At 34.6% G+C, this 19,587-nt stretch overlaps 1 long non-coding RNA gene across 1 annotated transcript; it reads right to left on the bottom strand.

The window, feature by feature from the left end:
- Window positions 1-9,369: 9,369 nt before the first annotated feature.
- Window positions 9,370-17,161, bottom strand: LOC147830797 (uncharacterized). The gene is made up of 2 exons (XR_015526196.1): window positions 17,009-17,161; window positions 9,370-9,733 (listed from the first exon to the last, which is right to left on the bottom strand). It is a non-coding gene; the product is annotated as an uncharacterized LOC147830797 (long non-coding RNA).
- Between the last annotated feature and the right edge of the window lie 2,426 nt (window positions 17,162-19,587).

Here is a 19,587-nt window from a genome sequence, read left to right as displayed (position 1 = left end):
ATATGTTTCACGCAGTGGATGCCCTTCCACTGGGAAACATCCATACACACTCATTTACACACATACACTATGGACAATTTAGCCTACCCAATTCACCTATACCACCTGTCTTTTGATTTGTGGGGGAAACCGGAGCACCCGGAGGAAACCCACGTGAACACGGAGAGAACATGCAAACTCCACAGAGAAATGCCAACTGACCCAGCCGAGGCTCAAACCAGTGACCTTCTTGCTGTGAGGCGATTGTGCAACCCACTGCGCCACCGCGTCACCAAACTTTTAATTTTTTTCATAATTGTAAGCTGTCTTTTATTTTGTAATTTACTCTTGTCTTTCCATTTCCTGCCCTGCTTCCCCCCATGTGCTCCTTTGTATACGTGTCATGTTTCTAAAGGTTGATTTAGTCTAGTCTTGTTCTTCATTGGTTATCCTTGTCATATGTCTGGTTTCTCTTTGGTTGTTTCATGTCATGTGATCTTTAGTGTTGGATGTATAAGCAATATCACATAACTAGCAGTGCGATATGGATGTATATCAGCACTGGTGGAAGGCTTAGTGTCCCAACAGTGATGATACACAGCCATATCGCACTGCTACGAGTATGATATTGCGTTTATACAACAGTTCGATAGCATAATCGTGTGTATAAAATAGAAAATCAAACATGGAGAGTCTAAAAACCCTTTTGTATTAGGAACTACTTTCTTCCGCCATTCATTCACATCTCCAGCTGACATCAGAACAGCAGAAGCCGTTCCTAATTCACAAACGTCACTCTATAGCTAGCATTTGAATGATTCTCTAGTGTAATGTCTAAATTGACAAAACAGGTGATTTTGCTGACATTTAAAGATTATAAGGTTGAGCGTGACATAAAATGATATCAATCTACAGAGATATCTCCCTACAGTATTGCAGTCTACAAAATGTCTCTGTTGCAATCTGGATATAACAATAATTAACCCGAAATAACCAACAAAATCACTACCAGATTCCTATTGTGTTTGCAATAAGGGCAAAACACATGCTGGCATTTCTTCTTTTTTTCTGCCAACACAACACACATTACTGATATACAAGTCCCATCTCACACTCAATACACTACAATTATATGGTATAAATACAGCACTACAGCATACAAAAGAGAGCGATCTACTTAGTACATCACTTACAAGTTCATTAATGACTTAATCGGCTGTAGTTGCGCTGTTTTAATCTTCTAAGGGCTTATTATGTGGTCCTGTTTCCATCTTGTGGATAGACAACATCAACAGCCTTTGGTCTACTCATTATGACAGGCTTATGGCCGCCGACGCGCTGTCTCTCAGAAATGAGAAATATTTAAAAATAGGCACTATCCTTATAAATAAACTGCATAGTTGCAATCTAAACAACTACATTCTTGACAAAAATGACTTAAAAGTACATTATGTCACCCAACAGCAGCAATTTTTGTCCTTTGAAAAACTGTGTCCTTTGCATGTTGCTGTATGTGGGCAGAGTAATACACAAGGGTGAAGGGTTAAGAGGCTGGATAATAGAGGGCATGCTTGTAGTGTTAAATTGAATTTAAAGGTTTATGACTTTCATTCTATATTAGCTATAGATTCTCACCATTAATTCAAATCATACAATAAAAAAATAAAACTTATTGGACAAACTCAATTTAATTTAAGGCAACAGTTTTATGCAATTTATTTGTTATGCGCCACTTAAAATAAATGCAATTTACTTAATTAAATACAATTGATTTGTTATGTTTTGTCAACATAGTTTTCATCCAGTAAATCATTTTAATTTAAATCAATTTAATCTGATAGTAGATGAGATTTTAATAAACCGATTATTGTTTAATTATCTCCTCAACAGAACTAATGTCATTTTATTTGTATATTTTGCTATAATATTTATTTTTAAAAAAAAGTTTTTAATAATATTTACAGTTGAAAACAGAAGTTTACATACACTGTATAAAAAGGCACATAACCATTTAAAAAGTAGTCAGATGTTAATGTGGCTAAACTTTTTTCTCGTTTAGGTAAGTTAGGATTATCAAATTTGTTTCTGTTATGCTTAATAGCAGAATAATGAGAGAGATATTTTTGATGAAATTGTTATAACTTTTCTTGAAAGTCAAGTTTACATTCAATAAGATTATTATACCTCTGAAAAAGCTTAGATGATGATGTCAAGGTTTTGGAAGTTTCTGATTGGCTAATTGACAACATTTGAGTTAACTGGAGGCACAGCTGTAGAATAGTATTTAAGAAAAACCTCAAACACACTGCTTCCTTGTGTGACAACATGGGAAAATCAACAAGCCAGAATCAACAAAAAAGCCAGATTACAATTAGCTAAATTACACTGGGAAAAGAATAATTTTTGGAGACATGTCCTGTGGTCTGATGGAACTAAGATTGAACTGTCTGGCCATAATGACCAGTATTACATTTGGAGGACAAAGGGGAAAAAGCTTACAAGCCTAGGAACAACATCCCAAATATGGGGGCGGCAGCATTATGTTGTGGGGCTGTTTTGCTGCAGGAGGGACTGGTCCACTTCACAGCATAGATGGCATCATAAAGAAAGAACATTATGTAGAAATACTGAAGCAACATCTCATAACATCAGCCAGGACATTAAAACTTGACCACAAATGGGTCTTCCAAACAGACCATGACCCTAAGCATACTGCCAAATTAGCTAAAATGAGCTTTAAATACAACAGAGTGAATGTTTTGGAGTGGCCATCACTAAGCCCTGAACTCAATCCTGTAGAGAATTTGTGGGCAGAGTTGAAAAGGCTTGTGTGAGCAAGACAACAAATCTGACTCTGTTACACCAATTCTGTCAGGAGGGATGGGCCAAAATTCCTTTTTAACTATTGTGAAAAGCTTGTGGAAGGGTCCCCAAAACATTTGACCAAGGATATATAGTTTAAAAGCAAAGCTAAAAAGTACCAAGGAAATGTGTGTAAACTTTTGACTGTCTAAAAATAAAAAAAAAACGTATCTAAATTTTCTGGGATTTAGCAAATGTAAATCATTTAGGTAATCCTAACGAACCTAAAACTTTAAATGTTTAGTATGACTTACCATCAGACTTTTTTTTTTTTAAATGGTAATGTTTCTTTTTTTTTAGAGTGTATGTAAACTTCTGATTTCAACTGTACTTGCTAATTGACATAATTTACATGGAACAAATACTAATCCATCAGAAAGCATGCAGATCACAAAGTCCTTGGCTTGCATTTTACAAATCAAATCAATTCAGCTAAAATAGTGTTTAATTATCTAAAAAATTTAATAAAATCTTAAGCAAACTGCCAGCCAATGTTTATATTTGGCTGAACTGTCCCTTTAAGAAAACCCCTAGGTGTTGATGGCACCGTGATTTATCAGGCCGTTTTCTGCTTATGTGCATTATGATGTCATACCAGCCTGCTTAAATCAAACTGAAGGTAAGCCAAAACATTCATTGATCAATAGCCAAAGACACTATGAGGTGAGCACATCCTTATTTTACCGTTGATATATAACAGCCATAATCCAATGTAAGTAGCATTAATTACCTTTGGGTTTGAAAGTTCTGAATCATAATACCCTTAAATATATATCATGGTTTCCACGGCTACAGAACAGACTCTACAGTCACACAAAAGCGATGCAGGCCTCATTAGTGCTGATTATAAACCGCTAAACTGCAAGAACTTGCTCTCTTTTCATTCCTCGCCAAGCCTTTTCCTCTTATCTCCTCTGCAAATTCCCAAATGAAAACCGACGGCCAGCATTCAAGGACTTCTTGCACTCTCTGAAGGTTTTCTTTCGCTGTATCTTTCCTTCTTTTGGAGCGCTGCGGCTGGGTCTAAGTTGAAAGCTTTGGGGCGAAATGTGTAACGAGGGAAACTCGTTGATAAAAATGCCACATTCTTTTACAGGATAACAACATAAAAGATGCCCTTGGCAATGTAAGTGAAGAAACGGGGTCATCGAATGAATGTCTTGTTGTGCGTAATGATGTCATTCCACTGGTGTTTACATTTCAACCCATAATCAGCTGATTTATTGAACGTTCTGATAATATGGTATCATATACCCACCCCTCTTACTGACAATGTCCAGATTTGACCCCTATTTGAGCTCATATGTCCAGAATTTGACCCCTATATAAGCTTATTTGTCCCATTTTTGACAGATCGTAAGTTATCAAAAAAAAAAACAATAGAAGGCTTTAAGACAAATTTAATGATTAATTATTATTTACATGGATATATTCTGATCAGTCTTAATTTTGACAGCAGATTTAGATTTAGTTTTAGTCATAGTTTTAGTTGCCATTTCATCATGGTTTAATCTGATAGACACCCCTATGGATGATGATGTAATTGCATCTCGAATCTACTATGGATCAGGTACTTTTCAAATATGTCAAGCATCACACACCAAGACTAATTCTGATTGGATATTTTCCAAAAAATACCCCTCAATCACATTCTCGTCAGGAAAATTGTCTGTATATTTTTATTACAGTTGTCATTATCATCACTTAATTTTGATTTAGTTTTCATCTCGTTTACATCGGTAGAATCCTGTTCGTCACAAAAATTATAACGAAATTTTTTCATCAACGAAATTAACACTGATTCTGACTGAGGAAATAAGCTAACTAGTTTGTTATTTTTGTTGCATCGAAAAGTGTGGTAATGATAACCATCCGACAAGCTCCGACAAAAATATTACACATTACCTTAAAATAATCCCCAGCTAGGTAACTATGTAATAGTGCTAATATTATTGCGCTGCTATAGCCATGGTACATCAGGGCCCGGTTTTTCAAAAGTAATCCACTAGGATTTTGGATAAGGGATTGGATCAAATCTTGAAAATGGGGTTTTCAAAAGAAAAAACGGATTACCTAATCGGATTAGATCACGTACTCTAATCTTGGTTTTGATACGGATCAAACCTTTACTTTGGGTTTTTCGGACCTTTTTTGTAGGATTTGGATCACTTTGATCCAAAAAAACATGGATTAAACTGATCCCATCAGAAGGGTGGATTTAGTGTGGATTTCATGCCCAAAATTTAACGAAAACTTAAAAAATGTATTAAATAATTTTATTTTTGGATCTCATGAGATATACTATTTATTCATAAAGTTTTAATTTTATTTGTTCATCTGTCAGGCTATAGTTATTATTGGCTTTAACGTATTCAGCCTTTCAGTATAGGCCTACAGCAAAGTAGAAATAGCTTGGCCTCATAAAACAATCCCCCGATCAGCTGTCAAAATTGACCAAAAACAATATATTTTATTTGTCAATAATTGATATATATATATATTCATCACAATGGAAAATATTTTTGTTTTTAGAATATTTATTAGTGATGCATGCAATGATTACAGAATAACCAAAAAAAAAAAAAAATGCAAAGAATGGCATGATGATTTTTGAAACCACCTTCAACAATTGCAAAAAGATACTGAAAGAGCAGAAGCACAGCTTCATCTGGTAGAGGAACAACTGACTCTGACCAAACTGCAGCAAACCAAGGCCAGACTTGAGATTCGCCTCCTAAAGGCTTTGCTCAGCAAGCTGGTCTCCCCACATCAGATGAGGAAGTCTGAACTTATTGTGGAGTTTTTGACATTAAGTCTTTTTTTATTTACATCTATATTTGAAACTTATTATAAATATCCTCAATGTACAGTGTTTGTGTTGTAGGTCTCAGATGAGCGGACTGCTGGAAGAGGATGGGGTGGGGTTTTTATTGTTTTTATTTTTATTTTATTTTTTTTAAAATGTGTGTGTGTTTTCATTTCAAATAAAAATAAAGTTATATTAACCCCACACTGGCTATTCTACTTGTTGCTCTTTACATAGGCCTATCTATCTATCTACGTTGTGATTGAGCACTGGTAATCCAGATTTAGTGATCCTGAAAAGTTCCTATCCGGATCAGATTGATCCAATCCAATGTTGCTTTGAAAAACTGGCTCAAAAAGTAAGCTGGATTACGTGATCACGGATCGCAAAAACAGGATTACTAAATCCGGATCAATTTTATCCAGATTAAACCTTTTGAAAAACCGGGCCCAGATGCTAATGTTCTAATCTGATCCAAGATTTATGCTAAGCTAAGCCAAGCTAAAAATGCTCCCCTTAGACCCGGATATCCAGTCTGATCTCACGAGGAAACGTAAGTATTTTACGTTTTGTCAGTTTAGTGGCTAATTCGTACTAATTTGTACGAGTTCAGTCGTATGAAAATGTAAGATTTTAAAAAGGAGGCGTGGCACCTAACCCCACCCTAACCCCAATCGTCATTGGGTGATGAGCAAATCGTACTAAATTGTACGAATTACATCGTACGAATTCATACGAATTAGCCACTAAATCAAAAAGTTACGAATTGCCGTGAGATTGCATTGGGATATCGACCGAAAGGAAGCATTTAAAAATGGTAAAACCGAACTGTTTAATTCTAGTGGACTAATAAAATGAGTCAAAATTCCAAAAAAGTGGAGTGTTCATTTAATAATCTTGAACTTTATATGTAAATTGTGTGTGTAAATTAATAAAGTCAATGGGCATAGAGTCACTTTGAGAGTCAAAAAACATATACAGGCAACACATAACTAATACCAGTTGATCTTGATAATACATTGAGGTCTACTGAGAAGAAATGTTCAGGCTGTGCACAAAACTGAACAATATTTCTAACATTTTTACCTTTAACCCACAGCCTCAACAAATGGTCATTTGATAAGACCGAAAGGGATTGTCAGAAACTGGATAACAACATAAAAGATGCCCTTGACAGTGCCAGTGAAGAAAGGAAAACATCCTGAAGACAAGGGTCATGGAATCAAAGCATTATTGCGCATTATGATGTCATTTCACCAGCGTTTAACTACACTGAGCTAGTTTTTAGCAGTCGGCCTGCAGAAACGCAGCTGACTCACTGTCAACAGAAGCAGAGGAAGCTCATTTCTGTGTTTTGCACGCTTTAGAAGCAATAAATGAATGCTAAGGTGAGGTTACATCATTATTTGCGACACTTCCCGGCGCATGAATTTACCAAATCATTTGTAAAAGGCCAGTGAAATGTCACTTTCTGTAATTTGTTGCAGGGCTGCGCTGCTAAATTCAGTCATTTTTTACTCACCCTGCACTCATATGGTCTTCTTGTTTGCCTGAACGACAAAAAGAAAAAATATAGCTTAACGTCAGGAGAATGCTACTCAAAAAGCAATACAAAAAATGCTTGTTAACGGGGGATGTTTTTTCTGGAATTGTATTTTCCATAATTAATTGCCAAGATAATATTTCCACTACCACAAATATACAATTAATAGTTTTTATCATTTATTTTTATTATGACTAGCAAAACATATAAATCAAATATAGTGTAAATTTATATGTTATAGAAAAAAATTAAATACAAATTTTAAAACGAGGAAAAATCAAGAGAAGCAAAAAAATTGTAAAATTTTATTTAAAGTTTTGTAGGTCAAATTTATTATTTGCAATATTTTGCTTGAATTTAATTGTATCATCTTACAATTTTTAAATATGTTTGGTGACTAAAATATTATTTTATTAAATAAATCTGTTTAATAAATCTGTTATGTTTAAATGCACCAAACTGCATTGCCTACTTTTACTGAGAAATGGATATTCATTTTCAAAATTGGGTGTACTCAATAATGCTGAGCAATGTATGTAGTAAACCGTATTTATCTTTTCATTTATTGCAAATGTTATTTTTACTAGACATATGAGCACTTAGAAATATTATTATTAATATTAATATTTCACTTAGGAAATATTATAAAAGTAAGCCAATTTATTTTTGTTATTATTATTATTTAATACAATCACACTTGTTCTAGATAATTTTGTTTTGCCCTAAACCATGTCTGAAAATTAATAAATAAACAAAAAATTAATTATTTTTGTCATACACTTATGTTTGTTTTTGTCAGGGTTTCTGCAGGTGTTACCAAGATAAATTTAAGACATTTTAATGTATTTTAAGACCATTATGAATGAAATGTTAGACTACAGGGCTAAATGCTAAGGATTTTTTTATTTTTTCGAATATCTAGGTTGGAAAAGATTTTCACTTGCCCTATCAAAAACTGATTATAATTGAATACAATAATAATATTTTAATAATAAAAAAATCTAGGTCATGTCAGTATCTTCAGCAGTAAATAAATGGAGAACTTTTAAGCAAATGTTACTGTGAGAAAAGTGTTTTTTTTTTAGACCTGTAGGACCTGTTAAAAAGAAAATTTAAGACCTACAACTCAACATTTCAGGAGATTTAAGACTTTTCAGGGCGTAAAATTTAGCTGTTGAGATTTAAAACTTTTTAAGACCCCGCAGATACCCTGCTTGTGTATTTCAATTATTTTATTTTTATTTTTGTCAATTGGTGATGTTTCCACACCGATGTCACCACCAGCTTGCTTGGATCGAGACTTGTAGAGCTGTGCTTCGGTAGATTTACTCTTCAGTGTTTGGACTTTCAGCAGTGAAAACTAAATCCCATACTGAACTAATCTTAACTGAACTTCAACTCTGAAATCTTGACTTTACTAGAACTATGCTAAGCTGCTTTGACACAATCTACATTGTGAATACTGCTATATAAATAAACATGAATTGAATTGAACTATAAATAATAAACAAATAAAAAAATAGTACAATTAATTAAGAAATTATATACATTTTCAACAGATCCTTACTTCTTTTTTCAAGACTTTTACGGGTTGTTTGCAATTAAAATACAAAAACATTAAACAATAAAACATTAACAAATAAACAAAATGGATGCAAAAAAATAAATAAATAAACACAAAACAATAATCAACAACTGCTGACCAATAATCTAACTAATACTATTAAATAAATACAATTATAAAGCAATAAATAAATATTATAAACAATAAAAATAAACCAATAAGCAAACAAATAAATGTTTTTTTTTTACATATTTTGACTCATGTTTGCAAAACTTTCATCTACGTTTTTGCAATTGTGAGAAAACACATACATAAATAAATTAAATAATAAATTCAAGTGAAATACAATTCCTAGAAAACATCACACCACTACCTGAGAATAATTAAATTAAATTAAATTAAATTAAATTAAATTAACAAATAAATCTATAAAGCCGTCATATTTATATTCGGAGCTGTTCCCTATAATTTCAAAACGCAGAAAGTCGTTTTGAATTAAAACGGTGCGAGTAAACGACACAAAACTTTGACTTTTGGTTTAAACTAACTTTTAAAAATGTACCAAACGAGCCCATCACAGCGCTTTAAATCTGTCCCGAGGGGCTGTTCTTTGTAAAGTGCATTTGCTCTGAAACCCCCACCACTGCTTACACGATTTCCAACCGCGGGCGACTTTTCTAAAGCTTCCAGTCCCAATCAAGACCTTATTACTGTACTGAATGCGCAAATCTCCTCTCGCAATTCAGCCAAAGCTCCTGCTTCTGTCGCTTTCTTTCTCTTTCTCTTGATCCGAGCAGAGCAGTGGTGTCAGGGGAGATTTTGGAGAAACCGCAGGCGAAGCGATGGTTCTCCATTAAGGTAATGAGGCCTCAGGAATGGCCATGTCGGATCTCTCATTTACGGCGTCGCCGAGCCGCTGCTGCTCATGAGGAGACATTCCAGATCCATAATGGCTTCTCACTCTTGCTTTTCTCCAGGTCTAATATGAAAGAGAGAAAGAGAGGGAGAGGGATGTGGTTCCTCCAGCAGGCCTATTTATTTAGATGCTTTATTCCCAGAGGTTATGCTGGAGAGATGGAGATCAGTTTGCTGATTAGTTTAGTAAAGTGTTAATTTAATAATGTCAGGGCTTTGTTTGGGATTGTGCATCACTAGTGTCCATCAGTAAAATAATAAATAAATAAATAAATAAATAAATAAATAAATAAATAAATAAATAAATAAATAAATGTGCGGTGGCGCAGTGAGTAGTGCTGTCGCCTCACAGCAAGAAAGTCACTGGTTCGAGCCTTGGTAGGGTCAGTAGGCATTTCTGTGTGGAGTTTGCATGGTTTCCCCGTGTTGGCATGGGTTTCCTCCAGGGCTCCGGTTTCCCCCACTATCCAAAGACATGTGGTACAAGTGAATTTGGTAAGCTAAACTGTCTGTAGTGTATGTGTGGGAAAGAGTGTGTATGGATGTTTTCCAGTGATGGGTTGTAGCTGGAAGATCGTCCGCTGTGTAAAAAAAATATGCTGGATATTTTGGTGGTTCATTCTGCTGTGGCGATCCCAGAATCATAAAGGGGCTAGGCCGAAAAAAAAATAAAATAAAATAAATGAAGTAGAATAGCTAAATAAGTTGAATAACTAAAATGTAGAAAATAATTAGGTGTTAAATTAGTAATGGCAGGGCTTTTGGTAAAATAAAATAAAGATAAAAAAATAAAGATTAATAATAATAATAATAATAATAATAATAATACTATTTATCATTATAAAAATAATAATAATAATAAACATGTTTTATATAAATGAATGAATAAATAAATAATATGAAACTAAATGTAGAATTAATTAATACAACTAAGTGTTTAGGAGGTTCGTTCCTAGTGGCGACCCCAGATTAGTAAAGGGACTATAATAAAATTAATAATAATAATAATAAATAATAATAATAATAATAATAAATAATATTATTAAAAAAAGAATAAGAATAATAATAAACATGTTTTTTAGAAATAAATGAATAAAAAAAATAATATGAAACTAAATGTAGAATTAATTAATACAATTAAGCGTTTAGGCGGTTCATTCCGCTGTGGCAACCCCAGATTAATAATGGGACTAAGCTTGAAAAGAAAATGAATGAATAAATTCAGTGGTTATTTCAATTATTTTAAGCAATTTATCACCTTTTTTTTTTTTTTCATTTTTAGGTGAACTATCCCTTTAAATACAAACAATCAATTTGCTAAAGGTAAATCAAACAAAAATAAATAAATAAATAAATAAATAAATGCTGTTTACTTAAAAACACATTGTAAAACAAGAAAAGTTTTTTAAGCATTTTTTTTTTTTGCATTATAGGTGAACTTTCCCTTTTTAATACAAAAGGTCAATTAGCTAAATACAATTTAAACAAAAAAAAATTATTAATGCATAAAAAAATTTAATGGCAAATAAATGGCATTAAAAAACAAACAGTCAATTTACTGAAGGTGAATTAAGGGTACAAAAATAATAAATAAAATGATTTACAATAAATTTAAAACACATTGTAAAACAAGAAAAAAATAATTTTTGTTTGTTTTTTTGCATTTTAGGTAAACTATTCCTTTAAATACAATCAATTTGTTAAAGATGAAATAAATATACAAAGAACCTCAAAAACCAACTATTAGCAGGCATCACGCAGAGCACGCAGTTTCCACTAAGCACCAGGCCATTATTCCAAACGTACTCAGTGAAATGACATGCCCTCACAAATAAAGCCCATTGGTGGTGTGTTTTTGGGTAGCCTGAGAGCAGAATTGATCTGTTGTGGCGTGTGTGCGGTGGCAGAGTCCAGCCATGATGGCGAGGGTTCAAACACTATTGATTCCTCGAGGGCTGCGGGAATTGGCAGGCCGAGCTAGAGCTGGATAAGTACTTCATGCCCCAGCGGCTAAGCTAACGCCACATAGCCTAAAATACACCTCTTGACAGGGGTGTAAAATACTGATGTAATTTTACTTCATTACTCTAGTTAAAGCTACGGGGACATTTTTATTTGATTTTGCATTTTGGTCGCAAGTTAGCAAGTACATAAATACACACTGGCTGCTTGCTAACAAAATGCAAAATGATCTCTTTACCCTTGCCCAATTCACAATATTAAAGGTTCTGTGAAATTAAAATAAGGTTTTGAGATGTTAGCATCAATATGTTGGTCTTGTAGGACATCTATAAGCTAGCATGCTCCAAAACTGTAACGAAATGTACATTTAGAAGATATTAACATCTATAAGTTTGAAGTCACTTCTGCATAATTACAATAAGTGTTTAGCCCAAGACCTCATCAAATTAGCTGACAGAAAAATAAAGCTACAATTTTCACTTGCGTTTGCAGCTTGGGACCTTTAATTTAACATGTTTAACTATGTAAAAGCACTAGCTTAAAGCTACATAGCCTAAAGTACACCTTTTGCTTTTGCTTGAAAACCGGCTGCTTATGTAGTTGCTAAATTGCTAACAACATGCAAAATAATCTCCTTACCTTTGCCCAATTCACAGTATTAAAGGTCCTGTAATAATACAATAAGGTTTTAGATGTTAGTATTGGTTGGTTAGTCTTATAAGACATCTACGTTATAAGCTAGCGTGCTCAAAAACTGTGACAATGTCTCTTCAAATTAGCTGACAGAAAAATAAAGCTATAATTTTCATTTGTGTTACCAACTTGGGACCTTTAATTTAACATTTTAACAACTAGTTTAATGATACATAGCCTAAAATACACCTCTTAACAGGGGCATAAAATACTGGAGTAATTTTACTTCATTTCTCTAGTTAAAGTTACAGGGACGCTTTCATTAGATTTTGCTTGAAAATGATACAAAATTATTTTTGCATTTTGCTAGCAGGTACATACAGTAAATACACGCTGGCTGCTTGCAAACTTGCTAACAAAACGTAAAATATTGTTAGCCCAATTTACAATATTAAAGGTCCTGTGAAATTGTGAAAATGTGTAATAAAGTGTTTAGATGTTAGCATCAGTATGTTAGTCTTATAAGACATCTATAAGCTAGCATGCTCCAAAACCTTGACACAATTCGCATTTAGAAAATAAAAACATCTAAAAGTTAGCATTTTTCACTAATTAATTAGTCACCAACCTTTTTTAGCCCAAGATCTACCATCAAATGACCTGACAGAAAAATACAGCTACAAATTTTCATTTGTGTTTCGACCTAAAGCTCAAGACCTTTTTATTTAACATCTAAAAGCGCTAGTTTAGCAAGCTTTAAAATGTAATGTATGTTACTTTAAAAAAATACTTAAATATATTAAAGCAGCCAAGAAAATCTGTGATGCACCCGAACATGCCTGTAGCCAGCCTAGTGAAAGGGGTGGCTCTTTTTTTTTTTAAAAAAAGGGGAACTTTTTTGCAGTTATTCACATTATTTTCTATTTAATTATGAGATTTAAATTCTGCATTTTAATGTCATTTTAAGCACTTATTTAGTCTGGTTAGCTTGTCAGGTGGTCATCATAACCATAAAAATATTGCACCAAAAATATTTCCTAAAGAATTAGAATAAAAAATAAATAGAATATTAATATATTAATACTAATAACCTTTTTTACATACACATTTAATACATTATAGATCATTAGATAAAAAATGGAATCTGTTAAAGTTTTAATTAAAACTGTGGCATATAGTCATTTATTAGGCAAATAAAAAACTGGTCAGCACATTCGACTTTCCTCAGTGAGAAGTTGGCCATTTGAATAATAAAAAATCTCATTTAAACATAATAATAAAAGTAATTTAGATCTTTATGATTTTTCTAGCCCTGTTGTAAAAAGTACATGGATTCATGGATAACAACAATAGCCAAATTAATATTCAAATTCATTGTAATATGGGCCACTTTTGGTGCTTCACACCTTTTTAATGGTCATGTTTTGTTTAAAGAATACAACATTTAGAATAAAAGTTACTTGTGAATATCTTTCTTAATTTAAAAACAATACAGTAGCGAAAGATGACTTCACTTACGTCAGATTGTATGTTTTCTTGCACAGCTGGATGTTGGACACATGAAAAATAATAGTTTGCATAAGCCAAAACTAATTAGCTGAAGTCACACCGTAGCGACAGCCAACAAATGATTCAGCTTGGTCCTTAAGATTTTTTCGATGGGTTATTATTACAATTTGAGCTGGCATTTTCAGCCGCAGCCTAGTTTTGGGAAACACCCACACACTCTCACATTCACACACCCACACACACACACACACACAAACACACTACAATCAATTTAGTTCATCCAATTCACCTATATTACATGTCTTTGGACTGTGGGGGAACCTGGAGCACCTGAAGGAAACCTACGTAAACATAAGGAGAACATGCAAACTCCACACAGAAATGCCAACTGGCCCAGCCGGGACTTGAACAAGTGAACCATCTTGCTATGAGGCGATAGGGCTAGCCACTGAGCCAGCGTGCCACCGGTAATACTTCTTACAACCCTTTAAACTCTTTGTTTAAACTGTACCAAAGTTTAAGGTATTAGGTGTTAATTACCGAACAATGGACAAAGAAGAAGAAGAGTTAAGCAGCCTGTAGAGCATGTTGCATGTTGAGAAGTGCAAATCTCCTATAATCTTTTAAGATGATAAATTTAGTGATTTAATTAAGGTAATGACTGAAATCGATAGCGGCTCATAATTACTTTCTAGGGAAAAGGCCCCGAGTGTATGTGAACAACTAATTAACAGAATCCCACAGCGGTTTGGGTGTTAAATTGCCTTTATTCTTGACTTTCTTTGAAGGGAAGGAAAAAAAAAAAACCTCAAATGTCAAGATCGAAGAGCTCTTGATGGGTGCTATATGTGAAACAAAACCAGGAATGGAGTTAATCTTGGTTAAACAGGATGGCTAAAAGGTATTTCATCCATTTGCACTGTTAAAGAGTAAGTAACATGCAATACATGAGTAAAGTTAAAAATAATAATAAGTTGGATGTATGACAGAGTATTTATGCGCCAAATGCCCTATCAGGGTCTAGATAGAAGGATGGATGGATAGATGAATGATAGATGGATTGATTATTTGATTGATTGATTGGTTGATTGATTGATTGATTGATTGATTGATTGATTGATTGATTGATTGATTGATTGATTGATATTTACTGACCTGTTTAACGTATATTCGATTCACTTAAACACAAACCACACTCAATATGATCAGAAACTACGATTTACGTATTAAACAGAGGTCAGAAAATATGGAAACCAATATTATTGTATAAAAATCGAATAATTCAATTAATTTAGTTATTTGAATTGATTTTTGCCATAGTTAATTTGAATTTCTTGGTCTCTTTAGTTTTTTTTTTAGTTTTTTTTGATGATGATGTCAGAGAAAACTAAACTGAACTGAAACATTGAATACTACAATAAGGCCGCATTTACACTGCACTGTTCAAGTGATTCAATTCCGATTTTTTTTCTCCCATGTGGTACAGATCAGAAATGGCTCATGTACGTGTCAGCAGGAACAAATCACATGGATTCCGATTGACTCAAATCAGATTCAGGCCTTGTTTATTTGTGGAAATTTATCAGATATAAATCAAATCTGTGTTCTCGTGTCTGCAGTGTAAGCAGTTAGATCGAATTTTTACCTGTCAATAGGTAAAAACCAGTCACGCGTTATTAAAAAACGTAGCGAATGATGTCAAGTCTGACACTTTCATTTCAGAACTGACTTCCGCAGAGTCCCAAATCTTAAATCTCATACACGAGGATGTAAACAGCTTTTATTTTGTCAAATACCACAGGTATTAAAGCATGAAAATTTAATTTAAAAAAATCGGATACAGTCACAAAATCGGAATTGACCATCAAGATCTGTAGTGTAAATGCAGCCTGAGATTGGGAGAAACTAGTTATGTTTTCATCCAGCAATTTTTATGCACATTATAGTATATCGCATATACATTCTAAAAATATCCATTATATATATATATATATATATATATATATATATATATATATATATATATATATATATATTACATTTTAATACAAAAACTACTGCTGCTAAAAATATAAAACTGTGTATGAAAATCACTGTCAATGCACCGTGATGCACCGAAATATCGAATTGAACCCAATCGATGGCATGATAATCATAACCGAACCGAACCGTGAGACCAGTGTAGGTTCACAGCTCTAATAATTAGTAACAATAACATCTTAAGATGTCAATCTTGGTGTTTTTTTTTTTTTTTGTTTTTTTTAACTAATTCCGTCCTGAAATGAGCATAAAAAGTTAGGAAAACAATCCAATGCTTTTATTACAAATAATAATAATAATAAAATATATTAATGACCATTTAACTGTTTATTTACAATGAAACTGCTCCAAATTAACATATATAGCAATTTTTGGGAGGTGGGGGGTTATGGGGAATCTCTTATTATTGTGGGCATATCCCTTATTTTCACATCCCAATGCTGACAGGTATGCTGTTACGTCCTGTGAGGCTTTCACATTTATGATTATGTTTATATATGTAGCATTGTGGTTCTCGGTGCTTGATCTACTTTATGTAGCGGAATGACAATAAAGCTCAACTTGACATGATTTGACATGAAACAGTGCTTAATTAACGATTATGAAACTTATGCAATATTAAAACGTTGTGCGCAATTTAAACTTGTAAATTACATTAACAGCTAGTGTGGGGGTGTCCTCTATGAAAACAAAACACTATATTAATCGCTTGGATGTCCTGACAGTCCAAATCTGTAGAGGTTCCTGACCTTTCCACATTGAGCAGACGTTTTTACATCCTCCTGAAGTTTGTATTTATTTCTCTTTCATTGGTTAATCAAAAGGTCATTACCAGGCCATCTAACCCTTTCGATCTTCCTTTATTTATCACCACATTCTATTTGCGTCCCGCTCCTTGTACCTGCTGCTGATCTGCGAGAAGCACTTGTTTCTATTTGTGGCGTAGCGTAAGTCATTTTTATCAACCAACAAGAGGTTCCGAATGAAGATCGCTGTATCCATCATCAGTCACAAACATGTTTAAAACACGAAACACAGACATGATGGATGCTCTCCCTCAGCAAACTCACCGGTGAACTTCCACAGTAGAGATCTATTATCTTTTCCAGCTGAAGGTCGGCCAAACTGATGCGGCCCACATCTCGAGAAAACACCCCACGCGGATGAGCCGGAGCAGAAAACATTTCCAACTCACCTAAAAGGCTCTCCGGGAGAGCGAGATTTCTCATTTCTGCGGCTGACAGCCTCTCTGCGGTCGCAGACACCCCTCTTGCTCCGGGACTCTTGGCTTTAGGTGCTCCATTCTAACTCTGAAGACATCCGCCGATGTTTTATCAAGTGCAAAAACCTGCCAAACACACAAACGGAGAAGATCGGGTTCAACGTGCTCGGAAAGAATGATTGTGCCCTTGTCCAAAGTAACCTCAATTTCAGACTTGGACAGCCTGTGTAATGAAGCCCAGAAAGAGAGCGGTCAAGATAGAGAGCCGAGAGCGAAGAAGAACACAATAAGACGAGTCCAAAGTGAAGAGATAGAAAAGAGGAAGTGATCGAGCCTTCAAGTGAAGTACATCAGGTATTTTTTTTCCATGACCCCACTTGAACGGATACAACCGACACTTGCTTTAATGAAAGTGGATGTGTCACAGTTTCTCCAAAAGTTGCCTACTGGCGGTCCAAAATCTGCTGTTTTCTCAAGCTGCGGCGTACGTGGAGCGGTAATAAATATTTATCTCCTAATAGCATCACTGCATTTTCAAAGAGAATGATGGATTCCCTTGTCTTTGGCCACCTTGAAAAGCCCGCCTCATGAATATTTAACACGCTCCTCCAAACAATTTTCACATTTTGTCATTGTCAATGATGCATGCCATTAAACTTTCCACAAGCCTCGCGGATGCACATGCGGGAGTACGCATTTAGAAAGGAAACCCCAATGTTGTGTTTCTGGAAAGCATTATTTTCATAAAAAACCTGCGTTCGAATGAGCAGAGGAGCTAAATTTAGCATCTACTGTATGTTACTGTACATCAGTGACTTTTTATTCACTTCTGCCCTTAAGACATTTTTCAACATGTGACCTTTGCTTTAATATCTGAACACAAATTACAATCATTTATGTGTGAATTGATTGTTTCTTTTCAAGTGAAGAGCGACACAGTGGCTCAGTGGTTAGCGCTGTCGCCTCACAGCAAAAGGTTGCTGGTTCAAGTCCCAGCTGGACCAATTGGCATTTCTGTGTGGAGTTTGTATGTTCTCCCCTTGTTTGTGTGTGTTTCTACTGGGTGCTTCGGTTTCCCCTGCAGTCCAAAGGCATGGCAAAAACAAGACACAAAGACAAGCTTTAAGTGAATTTGATTAACTAAATTGGCTGTAGTGTATAAGTGAATGTGAGTGTGTATGGGTGTTTTCCAGTTCTGGGTTATGGCTGGAAGGACATCCACTGCATAAAACATATGCCAAAATAGTTGGTGGTTGTTTCCACTGTGGTGACCCCTGATAAATAAGGGACTAAGCTGAAGGAAAATGAATGAATGTTAAACTCACAAGTTTATTTTTATTAATTTATTATTATTATTATTATTTTTACACACATTTTGTGTTTATTAATGTTTATATTTTACATACTACACTTTATACTATAATTTGGTGGATGGGGCTATCCGCTTGTTAAGTGTGACGTCACACGAAGCGGCTTCCGGGTCCAAGCGCTCTATTCAACTGAATGGGGAGACTCATGAAAAGGTAATAATAAACGTTTACAAAACAATTTAAGGCTTTCGAAAATTACGATCAAAGTGGGACTCAAAGTGGCGGCTTGGACCCGGAAACAGTATACATACGTCACAAATGGGAGGGGGGGGGGGAGGGGGTTGGTGAGGTTATCGCAGAAGGAAGTGAAAGCCCGAAGGATGTTTAGTTTTGATGGAAGTTTGTTGCAGTTTTTAAGAGTAACTCGGGGGCCCAAAAAGGCAGTGGACACTTAGTATCATCCTAACACTGCCCTACACCTCCCACCCCAACAACACACACCCAATGACCATGTGACTAAGTCAAACAACATGAAAGAATTATGTCACTTATTTGTTTTTTTTCCAAATAGTGGATTGAACATAAAACATTTAAGTTGTCCCAAAAAAACTCAGTTGCTATTTTTATATAAGTGTATTTACAAATATATATGTACATTTTAAATAAGTAGTTTGAATAAAGGGGCATCACGGTAGCAGAGTGGGTAGCACTTTCCTCTCACAGCAAAAAGGTTGCTGGTTCGAGCCTCAGCTGGGTCAGTTGGCATTTCAGTGTGGATAATACTGGCGCTGTGGATTGTCCTGTGGCTGCCGTCGCGTCATCCAAGGGGATGCTGCACACTGGTGGTGGTGTGGAGAGATAAATGCGCTATATACTGTAAATACACATTACATTACAATTAAAGCTTAAATGCATCAATAAGTACATAAAAAATGAAGCAATTTTTGTACTTTGTAGTCAGTTTAATAAACAGGACTTTGTTCTGTTACTGGGGTTATATTTATTGCCGTATCTGTACTTTTACTTGAATGTTTGATTTGTGTCCTGCATCCACTGCTGCTGTGAATGCATGTTTCAGAACACTCGGTCGGCAAGTTGTGCAATATCACATTTTGCACATCCATTTGTACAGCATTTTTTTTCTTCCCTTTTTTTTTGCCACAGGACCAGAAGAGAGATGCTTTTTTGTACAAAAGCCACATTGATAAAGCCAAGCCTCCCTCACCCAGAGCAGCTGTCCCC

The sequence above is a fragment of the Danio rerio genome, chromosome 25 (assembly GCF_052040795.2).
Source record: "Danio rerio strain M-AB ecotype USA chromosome 25, GRCz13ab, whole genome shotgun sequence".
NCBI lineage: Eukaryota > Metazoa > Chordata > Actinopteri > Cypriniformes > Danionidae > Danio > Danio rerio.
The sequence above is the reverse complement of the archived record's forward strand: the minus strand, read 5'-3'. Positions and strand labels throughout refer to the sequence as shown.